Consider the following 11,309-nt stretch of genomic DNA (forward strand, 5'->3'; position numbering starts at 1 on the left):
TGGTGGGATTATGTGTGGTGATGTGGTGGGGGGCGGGATTATGTGTGGTAATGGGGTTGGAGGCAGGATTATGTGTGGTGATGTGTTGGGGGGGTGGGATTGTGTGGTGATGTGTTGGGGGCGGGATTATGTGTGGTGATGTGTTGAAGGGGCGGGATTATGTGTGGTGATGTGGTGGGGGGTGGGATTATGTGTGGTAATGTGGTGGGGGGGCGGGATTATGTGTGGTGATGTGGTGGGGGGGTGCGATTTGTGGGGGGCGGGATTGTGTGTGGTGATGTGGTGCAGATTGTGTGTGGTGATGTGGTGGGGCAGAGCTACTGTACAGGGGGCAGGATTAGCGAGTAATCGCGATGCCTCATACTTGTCACCGGCAATCCTCATTTTCATATTGTTGCACGATTCCATGTTGCTATAATGTCTACGTGCAACAATATGAAAATGAGGATTGCCGGTGACAAGTATGCTGGAACTGAAGGGTTTCCCAGAGAGATTCCTGCGGACCCAGATGAGTATATATGATTTACGCAGAGTACACTTAGCCCGCTATTTGAACCCATGCCATTGCTTTTAGGGGCACTGATGTATTCGAAATATATAGGGGTATAAGGCTGCGGTTTTGTAGATGATGGGACATCTCAGTAGTAATCTATTGATGAGCATACTGTTTATATACCACTGAATGATTATAAGAACTATGCAGATGAGACTGAATGAGAGTTATCCGTATAAAATATAGGATTTGTCTCAAATGATAGTAAAGTGATATGCCAGGAGAAAAAGTGTGGTTTCACTAAGTTGTCCGCACATGTAAATGGTCTATGGTTTCCAGGCTATGATGGTACATTGTGTCTATATCCAAGAATATTGCGACATGGATATTTCATAAAAGGATTCTATGAGCAAGAATCCTGAAACTGGTATATTCCAATTGTGGAGATAATACCCTAGGCAATACATTTGGTGGTATTTGTGGTTTCTCTACTTACTTTGTTATTGTTTTGTTTTTTTATATATTTTTTTCACGTTTTATGCACCTAGCACTTTGGCACCGCACTTTGTAAATGTACGGTTATATAAAAAATGTTTTTAAATAACTCAGTAAAAGTTATGTTTTAAACAATGTAATGCTATCCATTGCTACTCCATTATTCTGGCACCACACTACCCTGGCCAAACACAACGGGAGCCCTGGGGACACCGCTTCACCGTTGGGAAGCGTCATCATCTTTGCTGCAGACGACCCCTTTAAGCAGCGTCGGTCACCCCTGACAGAGTACCACAGGTGGCATCACAAACTTTTATCATCTTCACAATCCCTTTAAAGACTATCCCTTTCACTTGGGTGCCCAGGGCCACAGACCGGGTCGCAGCCAACGTGACCATCCCTTTAATAGCGACCGGACCCAGTACCGAATACCCTACCGCCGTCGTGGGCGTTCCAACTTGGCGTCACAAACAGGATTAGTGCTCTGGTCTCGCCAAGTACTGTGTGCCATATATTGTGTTAATTTGCGTGTAAGCCGCCATTGCCGCGCTGTGTGGAGTGCGAGGAGGAGGCGTACCATCATGGGCAGAGTCTGCAAAAGAGCGCGAAGAGGAAGCGGGCACCATGCAGGAGAGCCGCAAGTGAAGAAACCAGAAGGCCCTGGACGAAGGAACAGGAGGAGACCCTGACCGAGCACAGGAGGTACCGCTGCAGACTCCGAAGACTGGACACCAAGCTTGCTTGAGTTTAGCACAGGGAAGGGAAATGTCCGACCTGGGAAGAGAACTAGCGGCGGTCGCAGCCGCAGGACCCATCATGCCCCCAGGCCCCGCAGCAGATGCAGCCGGAGGCCCCATGATGCCCGCAGCTCCTCCAAACCGGCTGGACCCCACTGCAGTAACAGCTCCTATAATGCCGCTATCCATGCCCTATATACCGGGAGCGGCTTGGCTGTCACAATATTCAGGGGAGTCCCACACGCTGAATGATTTTAAAGGCTCTGCAGCCTATTTGCAGTATCTCCCCTAACAGAACATCAAAAGGTCAACTTTCTAACTAGTCAATTAATTGGCGCACCACAATGAAGTAAAATCCTGGCCGGACATTTAAAAAGGAACTATTAAGCAGATATTTGCCAAACTTAAAAACACTCTTGATACCCGCACCGCTGCAGAAATCAAGTTGAGGCTTTTTGAGTGTAAACAAAGAGCACAAGATAGCATACGGGACTACGCCCTTAATCTCCATGAGGCACTGCGGGCCATTAAGCAGGTTGACCTGAACAGAGTGCAGGACGGGAACAATCTCTTAAAGGAGCAGTTCATTGAGGGATACCTATCCAGTACCCACAAAACACAGCTGCGCATCCTGGCCTTGCAAATCCCTGACCTGGACTTTGCACATTTTAAAGACAGGGCCTTCCGGTTGCTGCATTAACCTCAACCCAGCCGCACAGTGACCCTTAGGTGTTCAGTCCTCACATACCACCAGGAGGTGGCGCCCTTTTATCAGATCCCCGTTGAAGCCGACGCACAGATCCTGGATGACGATCCCTCCACAGAACTGCGCCTCCCAGTCCAGGAACTCACTAAAAGCGTAGCTGCACTAGTCAGGATCGTGCAGTCCCTCCAGGAATCCCCAAAGGAGAAAATCATGCTGGCTTCCAGTCCGAATGACGTCCCCTGACGACAACAGAAGAGGATCCCACCAATCAGAGGAAGAGACAACGACTGCTATCATCAGCATGGAAGACCCATCTGCTGCTGCTGCTGTAACCATGCGGGGCACATTGCAAGGTTCTGCCATTTAAACAAGTGACCCCTGGGGCGTAGGGCCAACCCTCAGGAGTAGCACGACCACACCCACAAAACTGGTGAGCCAAGTAAGTCGGAGGACGACCGGTCCTCCCCATTGTGATCGATGGTATCCCGATGAACGCTTTACCGGCTCTCAGGTGATGAATATACCTTAAATTCTCTACAAATGGTATTGACTCTGATATTACCCGTGGCCCAGATAGTGACTTGACAATAGTAACCAGTAATGGTCAGCCTTTGCCACAGGTATACAAGATATTATTGCATATTTTTGTCACTCGCCATCTTTCAGGTTCCAACCCAGTGAGCTCACACCACAATAAATGGTAACTTAATGCATACCCACTAGTGAGGAGCGAGTATGCTCGTTACTCGCGATTTCTGAGCATGCTCGGGTGTTCTCCAGGTATTTTGGGCATGCTCAGAGATTTAGTTTTTGTTGCCGCAGCTGCATGATTTGTGGCTACTAGACAGCCTGAATACATGTGGGGGTTCCCTGTTTGTTAGGAAATCCCCACATGTATTCAGGCTGTCTAGCAGCCGCAAATCATGCAGCTGCGGCGATAAAACTAAATCTCCGAGCATGCCCAAAATACTCGGAGAACACCCGATCATGCTCAGAAATCTCGAGTAGCGAGCATACTCGCTCATCACTAATACCCACCAATATAAGAAGAGATTTCATGGCTGAAATGACCACCAAGGGGGGAATGCATAAGGTGGCATGAATTCCTCTAATACGACGATGTTCTCCACACTCACCCGAACGTGTAGAATGGGGAATCTCATATGTTGAGGTAGGAGGAGCCATGTTGGGTCTCTGGACAGATGGGTTTTCAAGGCTTGGAAACGATGTGAGGCTCCTCCCTATGTCACCAAGAACAATACTGATGTGATGGTAGACACATCTAATATGGATAGAGAGAACCATCTGGAGGATCTGGAGCATTGACTTCTCTTTCAGTTCTTGGAACGGCATCAGGAGTGGTACCTGAGATGACTTTTGGAGTGATAACAATGGTGGCGACAAGCACCAAAGGAAGTAGAAATTAGCAGATCTTTTGAAATCACATTTGCCAGCTTTGCCTAATTACCTTTCATACTTTAATTTCTTTCCACCTGCCTTCCTGTTTAATTTTGGCTTTACCCACTCTAAATAGCCCCAGCGCTTCTTTTGATTAATTTTCTGAAAAAACTGACAGCTTTCATGCTGTTAGAGGGGGTGGATCAGCTGTTCAGTGTTATGACGCAGAAGTGAGTTCTTCTATCCTCTGTCAGCTCCCAACACTAGTCAGCCAGCACTGTAGTGATAAATGGTATTTCACCTCATCTCATGGCAAAAATGGAACTGTAGGGCCACTAACATTGACTTTAATTTGGTGGGTTTAGTGGTTTGCCTAAAAGGTTTAGTTATTGAAGCCAAAAGCCTCCTTGGACTCTTGACTAGGGTTGAGCGACCTTTATTTTTTTATGGTCGAGTCGGGTTTTGCGAAACCCGACTGTCTTAAAAGTCGAGTCGAGTGAAATCGGCCGACCACCGTGAAAAATCGGGGATCGGCCGAAACACGAAACCCAATGAAGAAATTTAATTTTTTTTTAAATCTCTCTCTCTCTCTCTCTCTCTCTCTCTCTCTCTCTCTCTCTCTCTCTCTCTCTCTCTCTCTCTCCTTCCTTCCCCCGGAACGGTAAGACTGCTTTTACACATTGCAAATCACTGCAACATGCAAGCGAAAAAATGGCGATAGTTGTGCACGCCCCCTGACACCAATCTCATCACTCTGCCGCTCCTTCATTGGCTGCAAAAATGGCGCTAGACGCGTCATTCGAAACGCGACTTTGGCGCCAAGTTCGCGTGTCGCGTGGCCGACCCCGCACAGGGATCAGGTCGGGTTTCATGAGATGCCGACTTTGCCAAAAGTCGGCGACTTATGAAAATGACCGATCCGTTTCGCTCAACCCTACTCTTGACACATCTAAAATATTTGTGTTTCTGATAATGCAGATTTGTGAGCGCACACTCATGAACTAAAGCATCAAGGGTAATTTCAGGGTCAAAGTGTACCTGCCGAGTTTCTGGAGTATTAGTAAACATGTTGTCTATAATTATTTGACAGCTTGTCATGGACCAGCTAAGTTTTCGTCATGTTTTTAATCGTCTTTAAAGAGATAAATTTGACTGGCTGACTTGTGATAATTGCCTTTGCAGTTGTGAAAAATAGACAAATATCATCAAAGCGAGCCAGATTGTTGTCCTCAGAAGTTTGTCAGAATCCGGTTAGGTCATTCTTAAATTCTTCCATGTTGTACCACTATGAAGGAGAGCACCACTGTTTCAAAAGGGAAATTGGTTTTGAAAAAAGTAAGTCTATAGAAACAGGTGTGTTATTTGAGATGTGAATGTCATAAATACGTGAAGATGAGATAATAGGTAGAAGTGAAGAAGAGATCGAGTATTAATCTATTTGTGTATGGATGCCGGGGGGAAGTGACTAATGCGTATAGTCATCTTCCTTGGGATTATGTCATGTCGGACGCTGTTCACACTAGGGCATCCGACAGACAGCGGTAATTCCACTTTTGTCCACTATGCGCTCAGTGGCGTCGGCTAGATTCTAACTAGCTGGTCCGGGGTTAATTTACCTGGTACTCGGATTGGAAGCTGGGTCTCGCCCACTGCCTTTAAATAGTTCTGCTGAACATTGGGTGTCGCCGATTATAGCTTCTGTCTTGTGCTTGGTTATCTCGGTCTGGAGTGGTGGTCTAGGAGAAAGAGTTTTGTATCTGGTGGTGTATTTCCCTTTGTCATAATTTCTCCTTCCTATATTTGTATTTGTTTTGCCCTGAGCATTTATAGTGTATTCCTGTGTGACTGCGGCATGGTGTATATTCTCCGTTATCCTTGTCTGTGCTAACTGTGGGTATTGGTGTGGTCTCCTCACTGGGTGGTGGGTGGTGGTTTCAGCTTAGGGTTGAAACAGGAGACAGGGTGAGGATGGAGGCCCAGGCACACCATCAGTGTAAACTGTGGGAGAGGGTCAGTCAGGGTTTCCCTAGTCTAAGGGAAATCGCAGGGGCCCGGGTTGATAGCTTTTGCCTACCTAGGTCTCCCATGACAGATTATGAAGTCATCAACGATCAGCTAGATTCAAGTGATCCATAAACTATGTTAGAAGGAATAATACCCGAGGAGCCTGATTTACTTACCATAAGGTCATACACATCAACTTTCCCAAATCAATAGTATGTTTGAGGCTTCCCAGGTGAGCAACTGGAGGAAGATTAGCACTTTTCTCAGACGGGCATTGCCACACCTATCTCGCCCCAGCGAGTGTGCCAAAGCTGGAGTGAAAATGCCAAAAGTCACCAATTTTTGGCGCAACGTGATGGTCAAGAATTCTGTGATAAAGACTATGATTAACTGGAGCCTATGATTTTATAGCAAAAAGGTAAAATTGTGAAGTGCTAAACTCTATGTAGGTAATAGAGATGAAGTGCTGGTGCCCTCTGGTGCTTGGAAAAGGAAAAAACAATGAGATCTTTAGAAAACTAAAATCTCTACACAAGGTTAAATACCAGCTGTGAATGCAGAAAAAAAATGTTAAGAGCTGAAATATAAACCTTTTCACCAAGTCTCCAATTTTAAAGTAGTTTGTTTCACGATATTATTGAACGATGCAACGTGCCGTAGCATATCAAAAAAAGTATAATTGCAGACGCTGCACCTTGTTATTACAGGGTCAAATTGCTATTGAATCAAAACAGTGGAATTTATTAGCCCTGTGGGCTGGAGAAATTGATTTGGGGAAGCTGTGCTGGAAGATCAGGGTTGTGTCCCAACTCTCACTTGTCGTGATATGTGTCCTGCAGTCTTGACTGCTTTGTAGTTCCTCCTCTCCCCTGACTACATGGGAGGGACTGGAAATTCTCTGCTCTGTTTATACTTACATTCAAAGAAAAAAATACACAAAGAAAATGGGAGTTTATTAGCATCCTGGATAGGACCTGTGCACAGTATATACCGTATGGAAATAAACATACTAGAAATAGGAGGAAACCAATATGGCTAAATAGAGCTGTAAGGGGCGCTATAAGTGACAAAAAGAAAGCATTTAGAGAATTAAAGGAAGTAGGTAGTGAGGAATAAATAAATACAGAAAATTAAATAAATGCTGTAAAAAGAAAATCAAGGCAGCAAAAATTGAGACAGAGAGACTCATTGCCAGAGAGAGTAAAAATAATCCCAAAATATTCTTTAACTACATAAATAGTAAGAAACTAAAAAATGATAGTGTTGGCCCCCTTAAAAATAGTCTGGGTGAAATGGTGGATGAGGATGAGGAAAAAGCTAATATGTTAAATGACTTTTTTTTTATCAATCTTTACACAAGAAAATCCCATGGCAGACAATATGATCAGTGAGAACAAAAATTCCCCATTAAGTGTCACCTGCTTAACCCAGCAGGAAGTACGGCGGCATCTAAAAATCACTAAAATTTACAAATCTCCGGGCCCGGATGGGATACACCCCCGAGTACTGCAGGAACTAAGTACAGTCATTGATAGACCATTATTTTTAATCTTTAAAGACTCCATAATAACAGGGTCTGTACCACAGGACTGGCGTATAGCAAATGTGGTGCCAATATTCAAAAAGGGGACAAAAACCGAACTCGGAAATTATAGGCCAGTAAGCTTAACCTCTACTGTGGGTAAAATCCTGGAGGGCATTCTAAGGGATGCTATACTGGAGTATCTGAAGAGGAATAACCTTATGACCCAGTATCAGCACGGGTTTACTAGGGACCGTTCATGTCAGACTAATTTGATCAGCTTCTATGAATGAAGAGGTAAGTTCCGGACTGGACCAAGGGAACCCAGCAGATGTAGTGTATATGGACTTTTCAAAAGCTTTTAATACGGTGCCACACAAAAGGTTGATACATAAAATGAGAATAATGGGGATAGGGGAAAATATGTGTAAGTGGTTGAGAGCTGGCTCAGGGATAGGAAACAAAGGGTGGTTATTAATGGAGCACACTCGGACTGGGTCGCGGTTAGTAGTGGGGTACCACAGGGGTCAGTATTGGGCCCTCTTCTTTTTAACATATTTATTAATAACCTTGTAGGGGGCATTCAGAGTAGAATTTCAATATTTGCAGATGACACTAAACTCTGCAGGGTAATCAATACAGGGGAGGACAATTTTATATTACAGGATGATTTATGTAAACTAGAAGCTTGGGCTGATAAATGGCAAATGAGCTTTAATGGGGATAAATGTAAGGTCATGCACTTGGGTAGAAGTAATAAGATGTATAACTATGTGCTTAATTCTAAAACTCTGGGCAAAACCGTCAATGAAAAAGACCTGGGTGTATGGGTGGATGACAAACTCATATTCAGTGGCCAGTGTCAGGCAGCTGCTACAAAGGCAAATAAAATAATGGGATGCATTAAAAGAGGCATAGATGCTCATGAGGAGAACATAATTTTACCTCTATACAAGTCACTAGTTCAACCACACTTAGAATACTGTGCACAGTTCTGGTCTCCGGTGTATAAGAAAAACAAAGCTGAACTAGAGCGGGTGCAGAGAAGAGCGACCAAGGTTATTAGAGGACTGGGGGGGTCTGCAATACCAAGATAGGTTATTACACTTGGGGCTATTTAGTTTGGAAAAACGAAGACTAAGGGGTGATCTTATGTTAATGTATAAATATATGAGGGGACAGTACAAAGACCTTTCTGATGATCTTTTTAATCATAGACCTGAGACAGGGACAAGGGGGCATCCTCTACGTCTGGAGGAAAGAAGGTTTAAGCATAATAACTGACGCGGATTCTTTACTGTAAGAGCAGTGAGACTATGGAACTGTCTGCCGTATGATGTTGTAATGAGTGGTTCATTACTTAAATTTAAGAGGGGACTGGATGCCTTTCTGGAAAAGTATAATGTTACAGGGTATATATATTAGATTCCTTGATAGGGTGTTGATCCAGGGAACTAGTCTGATTGCCGTATGTGGAGTCGGGAAGGAATTTTTTTCCCCAATGTGGAGCTTACTCTTTGCCACATGGGGTTTCTTTGCCTTCCTCTGGATCAACATGTTAGGGCATGTTAGGTTAGGCTATAGGTTGAACTAGATGGACTTAAAGTCTTCCTTCAACCTTCATAACTATGTAACTATGCAACTATGAATTATTCTCTTGAATAGTGGTCTCCCCAAGATTCAAACCTCCAACCTGAATCGTAGGATGGACCAGCAGTAGTCATGAGCTATAGGACGCACTGACATACTGTATATACAGTAGGAGAGCTTTCTGTACCTGAGTGTGAATTGTATTCTTCTGTTTTATAGGCAATTTGCACAGTACATAGAGATGCATCATTATATACCAGTTAATTTCTGTGTTCCTGTATATTAGAGGTAAAATAAAAGTGAGAGATTTATTTATTCCTATAAAATTAATAAAAAATAATGAAAAAAGGATTACAATAATGACATTTTAAATGGACTTAAAAAAAAACCAAACATCTCAAACAGCAGAAAACAGGCATATTTGGTATTTCTGTAATAGTAATAGTATAAACCTGTACAATACATAGAACAGATTATTTACGATGACCAGGAAATCACTTTAAAAAATGGTGTGATTTTTTTTTCTCCATTAGAGGAATATGTCACCAAGTTTTCGCTGTATAATTTGAAAACAACATAATGTAGAAGACACTGATTCCAGTGATATTTCACTTACTTGGTTGTGATTTGCCATTTCAATAGAATCAATGTTTTATCAGCAGGAAATTATTACTACAGGACAACTGGCCCCATGCATTCTAGGCCAATCAAGCCCCCACTAATCATTAGCATCTTTCTGTCACTTTACAATGCGCGCAGGAAGCTGATGTGGGCCGGCTATAAACAGCTCAACATCTCAGCTTGGTTAGATCTGCAGCAAATAAAGCTAGGACTCTCATAACTGCTGCACTTAGTAAACTAAAATGCTTTGATGTGGGCTCCGGTGCTGAGCCCACCTCAAAGCCAGGACATGTCAGCTGTTTTGAACAGCTGACATGTGCCCGCAATAGCGGCGGGTGAAATCGCGATTCACCTGCCGCTAGTAACTAGTTAAATGCCGCTGTCAAATGCTGACAGAAGCATTTAACCGGCGCTTCCGACCATCGGGCCGGAAATGAGCGCATCGCCGACCCCTGTCACATGATCGAGGGTCAGAGATGCATCTGCATAGTAACCATAGAAATCCTTGAGACCTCTTTGGTTGCTGATGCCGGATTGCTGTGCGCGCCACCCTGTGGTCGGCGCTCATAGCAATGCAGGAATTCAGCTACATAGGAGCGATCTGATGATCGCTCCCATGTAGCTGAGCTGATCGAGTTGTGCCAGCTTCTAGCCTCCCATGGAGGCAATTGAACTATGGCAAAATTAAAAAAAAAGTTAAAAAAAATATGAAAAAAAATATATATAAAAGTTTAAATCACCCCGCTTTCGCCCCATTCAAAATAAAACAATAAAATGTTGGTCGCCGCAACATTGCATTAAAATATAATAACGGGCGATACAAAAAAACGTATCTGCACCAAAATGGTATCATTAAAAGCGACAGCTCGGCATGCAAAAAATAAGCCCTCACCCGACCCCAGATCACGAAAAATGTAGACGCTACGGGTATTGGAAAATTGCACAATTTTTTTTTTTTTTAGCAAAGTTTTGAATTTTTTTTACCACTTAGGTACAATGTAACCTAGATATATTTGGTGTCTATGAACTCGTAAGGACCTGGAGAATCATAATGGCAGGTCAGTTTTAGCATTTAGTGAACCTTGCCAGAAAGCCAAGCAAAAAACCAGTGTGGGATTGCACTTTTTTTGCAATTTCACCGCACTTGGAATGTTTCTCCCATTTTCTAGTACACAACATGCTAAAACCAATTATGTTGTTCAAAAATGCAACTAGTCCCACAAAAAACAAGCCCTCACATGGCCAAATTGACGAAAAAATAAAAAGTTATGGCTCTGGGAAGGAGGGGAGTGAAAAACGAGAATGCAAAAACGGAAAAGGGCAAGGTCGTGAAGGGATTAAAATGTAGCATTTTGAATTTTATATTATAATGTTATAATTTAGGAACTCCGTGGATAGCTACTAGAGAACAGTGAATTGATCTGCAAAAGATGGGATTCGAGTCAAATTTCTTGGCATCCACTGGTCAGTGTGAATGTGAAATATGTGGGCTCTCATTTGCAGCTACTTAGAGTTACTGCGATTTTTTTTTTAAAGAGAAATCTACACTGCAAGCATTCAGGGTGCGAAGGGATTGTTATAGCAGTGGACGACCCCTTTGTCACGGTATTTCATGTGCAGCACACATCAGACTAATATTTTAACAGATTTTCGGGGGTCTCAGGAACCAGTCTCCCACCAAACTGCTGGGCATTTCATTGTCTATACTCTATACCATAGTTAAAATAGAAAATAATGGGTAAG

Source organism: Ranitomeya variabilis, chromosome 5 (assembly GCF_051348905.1).
Source record: "Ranitomeya variabilis isolate aRanVar5 chromosome 5, aRanVar5.hap1, whole genome shotgun sequence".
Classification (NCBI taxonomy): Eukaryota; Metazoa; Chordata; class Amphibia; order Anura; family Dendrobatidae; genus Ranitomeya; species Ranitomeya variabilis.